We start from the raw sequence: 12667 nt of genomic DNA on the forward strand, positions 1-12667 counted from the left end.
CAGCGTGCGTCACGGGCAGGCCATTGTGACGTCACGATTGTGGGCGGAAAGTACGTTGATCATAAACAAAAAATGACTGACAATTCATTTTTGACTAAAACAAAATTTAAAAACAAACTTTTAGGAGGCTTAGGATTCACTGGGTTCAACTAAGTTATCAATAATGTTTAATAAACAAATAAATAAATAATAATAAATATATATAGGAACAAAGACAAATAATTATATTGAAAAAATAAAATAATAGAAAATAATATAAATATTTAAAATATATTGTGTGTGTGTGTGTGTGTGTGTGTGTGTGTATATATATATATATATATGTATGTATATATATATAATATATATGTGCTAATATGAATTAAATATTAATTAATAAAATATTTATTTTTTTATTAATTTTATTTTTTATTAGTTTATTTAGTTTTAGTTAGTTTTATTAGTTTATTTCGTTTTAGTATATGTATATAGAAAAATAATTATATTAAAATAGAAAGAAAAATAATATATATATATATATATATATATATATATATATATTAAAAACATTAAAAACAGAAAAATAAGTAAAGAATTATTTTAAATTGTGTATACATGTACAAAAATTTGTATACATGTATGTATAGAAACAAATATTAAAAATGTATATATAAGTAAAGAATTATTTTTTTCTATATTAAAAATACATAATGTAATTATATATATATATTTCTATATATAGAAAAATAATAAAATCATATTTATTTTACATTTAAAATAAAATAAAATATATATAGGCATTGTTATAGAAGAAATATCAAATATATTACAGAATATGTAGAAATAAGAATATATTTTATTTATAATATAATTAAACATTTATATATGTTCATTATATATACTTTATATTTTAAATAGGTACTACATATATATATATATATATATATATATAGTAATATTTTTCTATATTTAAAGGGGTCATCGGATGCCCAATTTTCACAAGCTGATATGATACTTTAGGGTCTTAATAAAAAGTCTATAATATACTTTGGTTAAAGAATCTCAATAGTAGTGTAAAACAACACCATTTTTACCTTGTCAAAATGAGCTCTGCAAAAATCATCCCATTCTGAGGGATTGTTCCTTTAAATGCAAATGAGCTCTGCTTGCCCCGCCCCTCTCTTCTCTCTGTGGAGTGACCAGCTGCTCTGAGAGATTGTTTACTTTAGCCGCATTTAGCATGTTTAGCCGTGAAACTTGCTAACTAGCACGTTATTAGTAAAGGTAATTGCAGAGATTCATAAAAAAAGCGAGTATCACTTCTGCTGTAAGTGAAGCTGGATCATGAATGATTTGCGCAAACATAGACGCATTTATGTAGATCAGGAGCCGCATTCCCTTCTCAAACAAATGTATCTTCATCTTCGGCTCAGATGTCGGGAGTAAATGACAACTACTATATTCATTATTACATCCAGCAACACAACACCTCAATCACTCAATCTGAGATATTCTTGTCTAATTTACATCCCTGCTCCGGCATCGAAACAATAGAGGTGGGACTGTTACAGCTGATCTGAGATAAGACGCTCATGTCAATCAACTATCGTGAGTATGGCTCGATTTGAAAAAGGGAATATTATTTTTACTGCATGGATTTTTATCATTATAGGGCAGATTTGTACATACTCTGCCAACACACATTAATGTTCAAACAACATGTAAAAGTGAACTTAGCAACCAATGACCCCTTTAAAAAATGTGTATATAATGTACATATAAACATTGTAATATTTAGTTATAATATAATAAAATATATATGATTATATAAAAAGTATATAAAGTAATACGTATTAAGAAAGAAACCTACTGTTTAATTGGTTACATAGCATTTTTAAATTATGATCAAAAATATAGGCTGATTATTATAATATTATCAATAACTAATCATATGATGCCTGTCATTTAACTGTAAGTTTTACAACAAAAGGTCGCTATTTCTATTTTTGCAATTGACTTTTAATAAGGTTAATCGGGCAGAGGTGAAAACCTTATGCATTTCATAAATAGGTAAGTAAGTAAATAAAGCAGTAGCTGATGTTTGCAAAAGGTGTTTCCCCATTGGTGAAACGAGACCTATCGTATGTGAAGGACCAATTGCAGTGTGCTGTTCCGTGTGGCAAACCGCTGTGTTAGTTAGGTTTAACACCCCTGCTCAGCATCACAAGTGGGACAGGCTGAAGTTCAAAAGGATGAAGCAAAACAACCGCATAAACAACCACAGCAACACACAGCACAGCAAATTCACAACAGGAAAACAGGGGTGTGAGCTGCCATAAGGCATCCATTACTGCACTGCTGCTGGTGGTTTGTCAGCCACCACTGGGTGAGAGACTGCAGGAGATCAAGCTCTTTCCTAAACCTAACCACAGCAAGAAAACAAACACGCTTGTGTTGGCGGCACTGAGGGGGCGCAGGGGAAACTCAACTGAAAAGTGATGTGAACTTGGAATAAGTGATTATGTATGATCAGTCACAGTCATGTGGTGCTGTGTTATCATGCTTACAGTAGCTTGAAGATAACAAAAGTTGTCTGTTACAACTTAGCTAGTCAGAATTGAGTATTTCAGAAAGCTGTGTAATAAATTAAAGTCATGTAGGAAACAAAAACAGGATGTGAAAGTAGAATTATGTGATATCACATCGACTTGAACAGTTTTATAATTCCAACAAATAATACTAATATTTCTTACAAAATTCCCTTCAAAAGTAAAGTCCGCAGTGCTCATTTTGAGATTCTCTCAACTCTGAATGACTCATTTGTGGTGCGTTTCTCAGTCATTTTCTCACTTAATAAAGAAAACGTTGGACTTTTCCGTTACATGTGGAACTAACTTTCTTTTCAGAAACTAACCAAAAAAATCCTAAATGACACATCCCAAGCATTACATCAAAGTGTAAAATAACTTCAACAGAACACGAAAGCTGATGCTGACTTCAACATACGGCAAATTAACCCAACAAGGCATGTTTTATATAAATCTTTCTAACACCTGTAATGTAAGAACAGCTTCTCAGCAATATTACAACATCGAGGGGTGATAACCAGAAGGGTGTAAGTGACATTTTGGGTGAAACTGAGACATTTATATCAAACGAAAGCTCTTGATGAGCTCTTTCTACTGGCAAAAGTATACTGTCATCCATGAGTGTACACAAAAAAAATCAGTACACAAAGTCAGATCAAACTATGGTAAATTTTTGTTTTGGCCCTCCTGTAAAGTTGGTGAAATGTCACTTACACCTTTCTGGTTCTCACCCCTCCATATGAACACTTACTGAACTAAAGCAACTTTGGTATACTTGACTGTTCATGCATTATTTAGAAAAATCATATTAAAATGTGAGTATTAAAGATTATCCATCTTTGAGGAACATTTATTTGTCTTTCATGTCTTTCCTTCTGCAGTCAAAAAGATAGTAAGGTTTTTGAGGAAAACATTCCAGGATTTTTCTCCATATAGTGGATTTCAGTGGGGATCAACAGGTTGAAGGTCCAAACTACAGCTTCAATGCAGTTTCAAAGGACTCTACACAATCCCAGCCGAGGAATCAGGGTCGTATCTCGGTCATTTTCTTAAAAAAATAAACATTTATATACTTTTTAACCACAAATGCTCATCTTGCACTAGCTTTGCGATGTTGTGGTTAGTTCTTCAAATGTGTACTTCGGTTCAAAAAGGTAGGGTAGGGTGAAAATCTCATCTCATTTTTTCCTCCATCTTCAAAATCGTCAGACATCATTGTTTTACCTTATTTTGTAATGGGCGTTACTTCCGTCTACATCACACATGCATGATTACATAATGCATGAAGTCGAGCTAGTGCAAGATGAGCATTTGTGGTTAAAAAGTTTAGAAATGTTTATTGCTTTAAGAAAATGACAGATCGTTTCGCTAGATAAGATCCTTATTCCTTGGCTGGGATTGTGTAGAAGCCTTTGAAGCTGCATTAAAACTGCAATTTGGGCCCATTGAAGTCCACCATTTGGAGAAAAATCCTGGAATGTTTTCCTTAAAAACCTTACTTTTGTTTCGACTGTAGAAAGAAAGACATAAACATCTTGGATGACATTTACTCTGGAGGTTAACTAATCCTTTAAAAACTACAGAACGGAATCATAAAATCTTACTAAGATATACTAAGACATAAACTGATATTTACATGTATTTTATGTCTAAAGATCTCAATGATTTACTTTTTCAGACTATTATAGGGATTACAGGGTCATATAAGCCCACACCTGGTCTATTAGTACTGTATATGGTTATTCTGTGTCATTATGATTTATTTCTGCATGTTCTCAAGAGAAAGTGGTGTGAAAAGCCTTGCGTAGTGGGTTAGGGGTTGTTTTGAGGATTTCTTTATGACTAATGACTTACCCCCACAAATGTCTGTTCGCCAAACATTACTGAGAACGAAACGAGGAAATCTGTATTTTTTTCTATTTTTGACTATGACTCATCTGTATGACTCATAAATATGCTCAATCTGACTGTAAAACCAAAGTGTTCCTGTTTTTGCACCTAGCTGATATTAAACGACACAAGGTTAACACAACAACAACTGTTTTGTCTCAGTGGATGTTTCACTTCTGGAGAAGTTCATGCAGACGCAGAAGTATAACAGCACACACTTCACTTTACAGTCAGTCATCAACAGAAACGAACTGGGGCGTAAATGTTCTGGTACTGTAAAACACTGGGAAATGACACATACTTACTTTTTCAGGCAAGGGATCTCTTTTACATTTTACCCATTGTTTTGTAGATAGGTGTTAGAACATGCCCACTCCCCCAAATGGCTGAATTGTCACAGAGAACATCAAAGTCAACAGTTTCATGTCTCTGCATTATCTGAAAGAGTCACATCCTGAGCAAATGCTTGTGTAGAATGGAAATGGGTGTGTGAAACTGAGAGCCAGCACAGACAATAAGGTGTCTGGACTTCATTAACATACAGACCACAGCTGTTACAACAGGAACAACAGCTTTTATTAGGGGTGATGAACTGTAACAGGATGAAAGGCTTGAGGTTACAGGATGTTCTGGGTTCATTTGGACTCCTTCCTCATTCTTTAGGCCTTCAATGTCCTTATCATTTTTTCTTAAAGTATATTTTAACATGGGCGGGACATACATACAGTAATTGCCAAAAATATTGGCACACTTGCAATTCTGTCAGAAAATGCAACACTTCTCTCAGAAAATTGTTCCAGTTGCAAACGTTTTGGTATTCATGTGCTTATTGTTTTTGTTTGCACTGCAACAACACACACACACACACAAAAAAAGAAAAACAGAAGAAAAGTCAAACTTGATAACATTTCACACAGAACTAAAAATGGACAAATTTATTGGCACCTTATTGGCAAAATTGTAAGAAATAATTGCTTTTCAAGCATGTGATGCTCTTGTAATTTGTATTTAGACACACCTTTGGCAAGAAACAGGTGTGGGCAATATAGTAATCACACATGCAACCAGTTAAAATGGAAAAAAGGTGACTCAACCTTGTGTTGTGTGTCACACTGAGCATGGAGAAAAGAAAGAAGTGTAAAGAGTTGTCTGTGGATTTGAGAGAAAAAAATGTGAAAAATATGGACAATCTCAAGACTACAAGTCCATCTCCAGAGATCTTAATGTTCCTGTGTCCACTGTGTGCAATATTATCAAGGGTTTACAGCCCATGACACTGTAGCTAACCTCCCTGGATGTGGACAGAGGAGCAAAATTAATAAAAAAGTACAACGAAGGATTGTTTGAAAGGTGGATAAACAACCCTGATTAACTTCCAAACAAATTCAAGCTGATCTGCAGACACGGGGTACAACAGTGTCAGCTCGCACTATACGTCGCCATCTGAATGAAAAGGAACGCTATGGTAGGACACCACACCACTGCTGACACAAAGGCATATAAAAGCAAGACTGGAGTTTGCCAAAATTGCCTTCTGGGAGAACATTCTCTGGACAGATGAGACAAAAGTTGAGCTTTTTGGTAAAGGACATAATGGCAGAAAAGAAATAAGGCCTTCAAAGAAAAGAACACAGTCCCTATAGTCAAACATGGTGGAGGTTCAAAGATGTTTTGGGGTCGCTTTGCTGCTTCAGGCACTGGATGCTGTGACTGTGTGAACGGTGTGATGAAATCTGAAAGAATTTTGCGGCGCGATGTAGTGGCCAGTGTCAGAAAGCTGCGTCTCCACCAGAGGTCATAAATCTTCCAGCAGGACAATGACCCTAAACACACACCAAAAAGCATTTAGAAATGTTTACCAACAAAGCGCTGGAAAGTGCTGAAATGGCCAGCAATGAGTCCAAATCTGAATCCCATAGAACATCTGTGGAGAGATCTCAAAACAGCAGTTGTGAGAAGGCATCCTTCAAATCTGAGTGACCTGGAGCAGTTTGCAAAAGAAGAGTGGTCCAAAATTCCAGTAGAGAGGTGTAAGAAACTAATTCATGGTTACAGGAAGCAACTGATTTCAATTATTTTTTCCAAAGGGGGTGCTACCAAATATTAACTTAAGGGTGCCAAATAATTTTACTTTTCTTCTCAGTTTTTTGTGCTGTTCCAATGTGAACGAAAAAAAATAAATGTGAGTACCAAAACATTTGCAACTGCAACAATTTTCTGAGAGAAGGGTTGATTTTCTGACAGAATTGCAAAGGTGCTGATATTTTTGGCCATGATTGTATCTGTTTTTTGGTTTTTTTTTTTGTTATTATTTATATACTGTTTTAGTTTTAAATGGCTTTTATTTATACATTTTAATTTTATGTTTTCAGTTTTTATTTTAATTTTAGTTTACGTAGTTTAAGTTATGTGCTTGTTGCATTTAAAAAAAATTTAAATGCAAATTATTATTTTTTTAAATTTCAGCTAGATATAAAAATTTTTGAACAGTAAGATTTTTAATGTTTTTTAAAGAAGTCCTTTCTGCTCACCAAGCCTGCATTGATTTGATCCAAAGTACAGCAAAAACAGTAACTTTTTTAAAAAAATTAAATAACTAATTTCTATTTGAATATATTTAAACATGTAATTTATTCCTGTGATCAAAGCTAAATTTTTAGCATAATATCTAGTCACTTGATCCTTTAGACATCATTCTAATGTCGTTTCGCTGCTCAAAAAACATTTATTACTATTGTTATTATCAATATTTAAAACAGTTTTAAATACATTTAAGTACATTTTTTTCAGAATTTCTTTAATGAATAGAAATATCTAAGGATCAGCATTTAACTGAAATAAAAAGCTTTTGTAACATTATACACTATACCATTCAAAAGTTGGAGTCAGTATATTTTAATGATAGAAATTAATACTTTTATTAATCAAAAGTATTATCAAAAGTAATGATGAAAGGCATTTATAATGTTACAAAACTTTCAAGTACAGATAAATGCTGTTCTTCTGAACTTTCTATTCATCAATGAAACCTGAAAAAAATTGACTCAGCTGTTTTCAACATAATATTAATAATAATAAATGATTTTTGAGCACCAAATAAGATTATTAGAATGATTTCTGAAGGATGGTGTGACTGTAGTAATGATACTAAAAAATCATATTTAAATCAAAGTAATAAATTAGATTGGAAAATATATTAAAATAGAAAATAGTTATTTTAAATAGTAAAAATATAATGCTATTTTTCTGTACTTTGGATCAAATAAATTCAGGCTTGGTGAGCAGAAGAGACTTCTTTAAAAGCATTAAATATCTTACTGCTCAAAAACATTTAAATGGTATTAGTCATTTTAGTACTTCAGTTGAGGCATTTTTTCATCTATGCACAAACTATTTTATTTGTCTTTTTTAATTAACATTAACACTATATAACACTATAAACCTAGAAGACATTCATATTGTGATGAAAATGATGCCTCCACTAGAGGGCAGTGCGTCTTTAAGTAAAAATCAAAGTAATATTCTGTACAGCAGTTATCTGCAAAGAACAGACTTTGTTTCTAAGGAATCTGTTCACCCTAAATACCTCCTCTTATCATAAGGAGCGTTGAAAGAAGTACGATTCATTCTAGCGAACCGTTTCATCCAAAATGATTCGTTCTCTCAGCAGGAGCGCTTTGAAAGTCCGATTCTTTATAATGAATCGATTCATTCCAAACGGTTCACTCAGCTTTTGTAACGTTCCCTAATTAAATTATACAATACTGAATCGTTATAATGTTGCAGAATTGTTTTACAAATATATTTATACACAGCATATTTCCTATTTTAGTTTGTAGCTTGTGTAGCGAACTAGTTTTTCGGCCTATTATCTTGTAGCTTGTCAAGCTACAGTTTCAAAGCAGCTTTTCCAACACTCTTTATGTCTATGTATTAGATTTAAGTGATGTGATGTGTTCTTAGAAGGCATATTTTGCCGAAAGATGAAGTAGGTGTTGTCATTCAATGGGTCATGTAAGAACAAAGGACTGCTGCATCAGCCAAGAAACTGGATGGGTGGATGTGACACTGAGCCAAACATGATAACTTTGTTAACATTTACTCACCATCAAGCTATTGCAAACGTGTATGAATTTTATTCTTCTGCTAAACACAGAATAATATATTTTGAAGATAGCCAACAATTTCTGGTCCCCATTCATTTGGTTAGCCAAAATATCTTCTTTATGCTCCACAAAAGAAAGAAACTCATGTTTGCCTGATGGAAGTTAGTCTTTCAGTAAACAATAATAACATGGACTACAGCCAATAAGATAATATTGGATATCCTGATAACACATAACTAAGCAGAGGCACGTTGAGGCAGAGCCTGATTTTACCAAGTATGACATGTTCCTGGATCAGCATCTTTGTTGACCCTGGAACAACATTGTGATTAACCAGTCAGATTTGAAAAAAACTGTTCATAAAAAATAGTTTTTATGAAGTTTAGGCTTACAATCAGTGTTTGGTGCTTGTACATCAGTGTCATTCCTCTGTCATTTCCTCTGATTTTAGGGATTAGGTTTAGGTGTAGGGATGTGGTCAAGATTACATTTTTGTATTCTAACTCAGCAAAATAAGGACGTGTGCACGTTGAGACGAGCCTTTGACATCCAACGCAAAATGGCAAAAAGTACCCGATCCAAATTGGCAGGTTGTCTGGATTTGGAGCTGCCAACTGATGTTTAATTAACCAGGGGAAATCTAGTTTGCGCAATGCAGGGAACATCCATAATCATCGGATAACCATTCACGTGAAGTGAGAGCGTGGCTGTAGGTCTATAATAAGGAACAGGTCAGAAATCCAGGCCACGCTTTTGGGTTAGAACGGCAAGCCCAGATCCAACGAACGGAAAGGCTACTCGAAAACGAACCTGTGAAGCGAGACGTGTTTGAAGAGCAGAAAAGACCATGTGAGTTTGATACCGATGCCCTCTGAGATTAGGAAATGCTCTGGTATCCACCCAAACAGTGGCGCCATGTCTGAAAACAGTATTGTATCTGCTTCCCGGAAGGTGGGTGAGGCGCATCCTGAATGACATTAAATTTGATGTCTCAAAAGCCAAAGTAAGATAAAACACTCTACCAGATCTACTAAAGAAAACATGAAGGTCCCTTGTGTATCCAAAACTTCCTGTAAAGACAGTTTCTGAAGTATTATGTGTGACTTTTAGTGCCAGGTTAATATGTTTGGACACATTTTTTAAAAAATTTTGAAGTGATACATTGGTCATTTTGTCTGGGAGTTGGATTATGTATGTGTTTGAGATTATACTGATCTGTTGGTATAGTATATTTTTTAAGCGGATGATTTTTTAGAAATGGTGTACATTTTATACGTTATATGTACTCTGAAGTATGTATTTATTATGTATTGATTAATTGTTTTATATTTTTAGGGTGACAATTTTACCATTATTCCAAGGACTACAGATGCAAAATAGCCTTCTGGCTAATTCTGGCACATTGTACATTTATGTATTATTGATGTGCATTGTCCCTGTCAAATAAACCTGAAAATTAAATAAATAAATAAATAAATAAATAAGATGACCAAACTGGTTCATGTCAAAATATCACTGAAATCTCACTTGTTATTGTTCATGGATGAAAAAATGGGGACAATACATTTTTGTATATTTTTTTTATTGTATTATTTTATTTTATTTTAATTTTTAATTTAATTTAATTTTGTTTTATTTTATTGCTGAGGGTTACATATACTAATAATGAATAATAATAATAATAATAATTAAAAATAATAAAATGAAAAAGTATTATTATTGTTGTTATTATCATTATACAATATAATAATAATAATAATAGTAAATAAAATAATTAAAATACCATTTAATAATAATAATAATAATAATTATTATTATTGTTGTTGTTGTTATTGTTATTATTATTATTATTATTATTATTATTATGTATGCAGGTCAACCCTCAATGACACACAATTCTCCAAACATCACACTATATTAAACAGTAATCACTACAAATAGAAAACAATTTAAAACAATAATATAACAAAAATAATTATTTTTTACAAAATGCATTACAAATACAATAGAAATTATGATAACCTTAAAGATAAAACTGTATTATGAATTAATATTAATTAATATTTAAAGATTATGAAAATATTATTAATATTATGAAATACATTAAATATTTTTAATACATTTAACACTCATAAATATGAATTCATATTTAAAAATAGTATAATAATAATTACATTTTAAAAAATTTCTAATAGTACCTTGTTTTTTTATTTTGACAAACTGAGAACTACTGTATTTACGACTGCAAATGTTATATTATTTTTATGCTACTAGAAACAAATCTTTGTTATCCCTCACTAGGCTTATTATTTTGCATTTTATGGTCATTTTGAGCACCAACTATTAATATGAATGAATATTTATTTAAATATTACATATTTAAATATATATTTTAATGTTATAAAAATAAATTACATATTTTAAATACATTAAATTAGTATAATATTACAATTTTAAAAATGTCTAATTGCACTTTGATATATATATATATATATATTGTAATTATAATTTGAAATGTTCTTTTATGTTTGTGCTACTGGAAACAAATCTTTATTATCCCTCATTAGACTTATTATTTTGCACTTTAGGGTCATTTTGAGCACCAACTATGTACTTTCTGCAAACATTGCAGTTTCATTGCTCAGTTAATTCTGTACTTTATATACTTTAACCCACTTTATGATGTGTTTGTGCTTTATTGTCAACAGTAGCATGAAGACAGACAGCATTCATACCCAGGTCTCTTTTATCATCTTCACCTTTCATCCGCGGTTATGATGGAAACATCTTTGGAGTGGCGGTTGTTGTGTTGACACAGCTTTGTGGTTGTGTTTAATGGTTTCCCGTAGCAGATGTCAGCTGCCTGACACAAATGAAGATCCATACAGCGCGTTTTAAGAGCCCAGTCTGTCATCTTTGTTAACTGTTGCTTGGAAACAACGGCGGTTTCTGTGTTGATGAACAGCATTAGAGGAAGACAAATGACAGTTATGCAACCGTTCAGTCATTAAAGGTGAGACACGTCAGCACCAAATAGATGAACTACATTTAAGTCGCGTTCATACCAAGAACGATAACTATAAATATAACGTTATATTAACGTCCACATCAGCAGACGATATTTTTGGAAATAACCTTATCTACTTTCTTCAACACGGAAGTAAGCCTACTGGCGAGACTTCTGATTCATTAGCTGCTTTATGGTAAACGTGCAATAAGACGTAAAAATGTTTGCACTGCAAACAGTGTGCTCATAATTAAACAGCAGGTCATATGGGTTTTTGAAAAAGATCTTTTTTGCAGTTTGTACCGTATTCTTCAAAGTAAACAGTCTGCAAAGTTGTGAATCAAAAAAGTGCATGATAAATAAAAATATGGTCTCTCAAAAGAAAGAGTCGACTCTGAACCGCCTTAAAGGAGAAGTCCACTTCCAGAACAACAATTTACAAATAATTTACTCACTCCCTTGTCATCCAAGATGTTTATGTCTTTCTGTCTTCAGTCATAAAGAAATTATGGTTTTTGAGGAAAACATTTCAGGATTTTTCTTCATATAATGGACTTGATTGGTGTCCCGATTTTGAACTTCCAAAATGTAGTTTAAATGCAGCTTCAAAGGGCTCTAGATCCCAGCCGAGGAAGAAGTCTTATCTAGTGTAACGATAGGTTATTTTTTTTTTAAATACAAGTTTGTATGCTTTTTAAGCACAAAAGCTTGTGTAGCACAGGCTCTGGGATGTGCGTTCACGATGCTACGAATTAGTGATGGGTCGTTCTTGAATGATTCGTTGATTTTTAACAAATCTTTAATGTGACTCGGGAAGAACGAGTCGTCTCGGGGAATGATTCGTTCAGTCGCGCATGCGCAACATCCTATTAGGTTCTGTACTGGAATTAGTTCACCTGTTTCGAGTCGTTCGCTCATCTTATGTGGCTGTCACGTGATGAACGAACGACTCGAACCCAAAGACTCAAGATGAACAAATCAATTCTTTTTCCGGCTCACACTGCATTGGTTAAGCTTATGGGGCTGTCACATGATGAACGAACGACTCAAACCCGAAAACTTGTCAGATAAGAGGTGAGGTGAGCTAATCATAGACT

The sequence above is a fragment of the Labeo rohita genome, chromosome 1, assembly GCF_022985175.1.
Source record: "Labeo rohita strain BAU-BD-2019 chromosome 1, IGBB_LRoh.1.0, whole genome shotgun sequence".
In the NCBI taxonomy this organism is placed as follows: domain Eukaryota; kingdom Metazoa; phylum Chordata; class Actinopteri; order Cypriniformes; family Cyprinidae; genus Labeo; species Labeo rohita.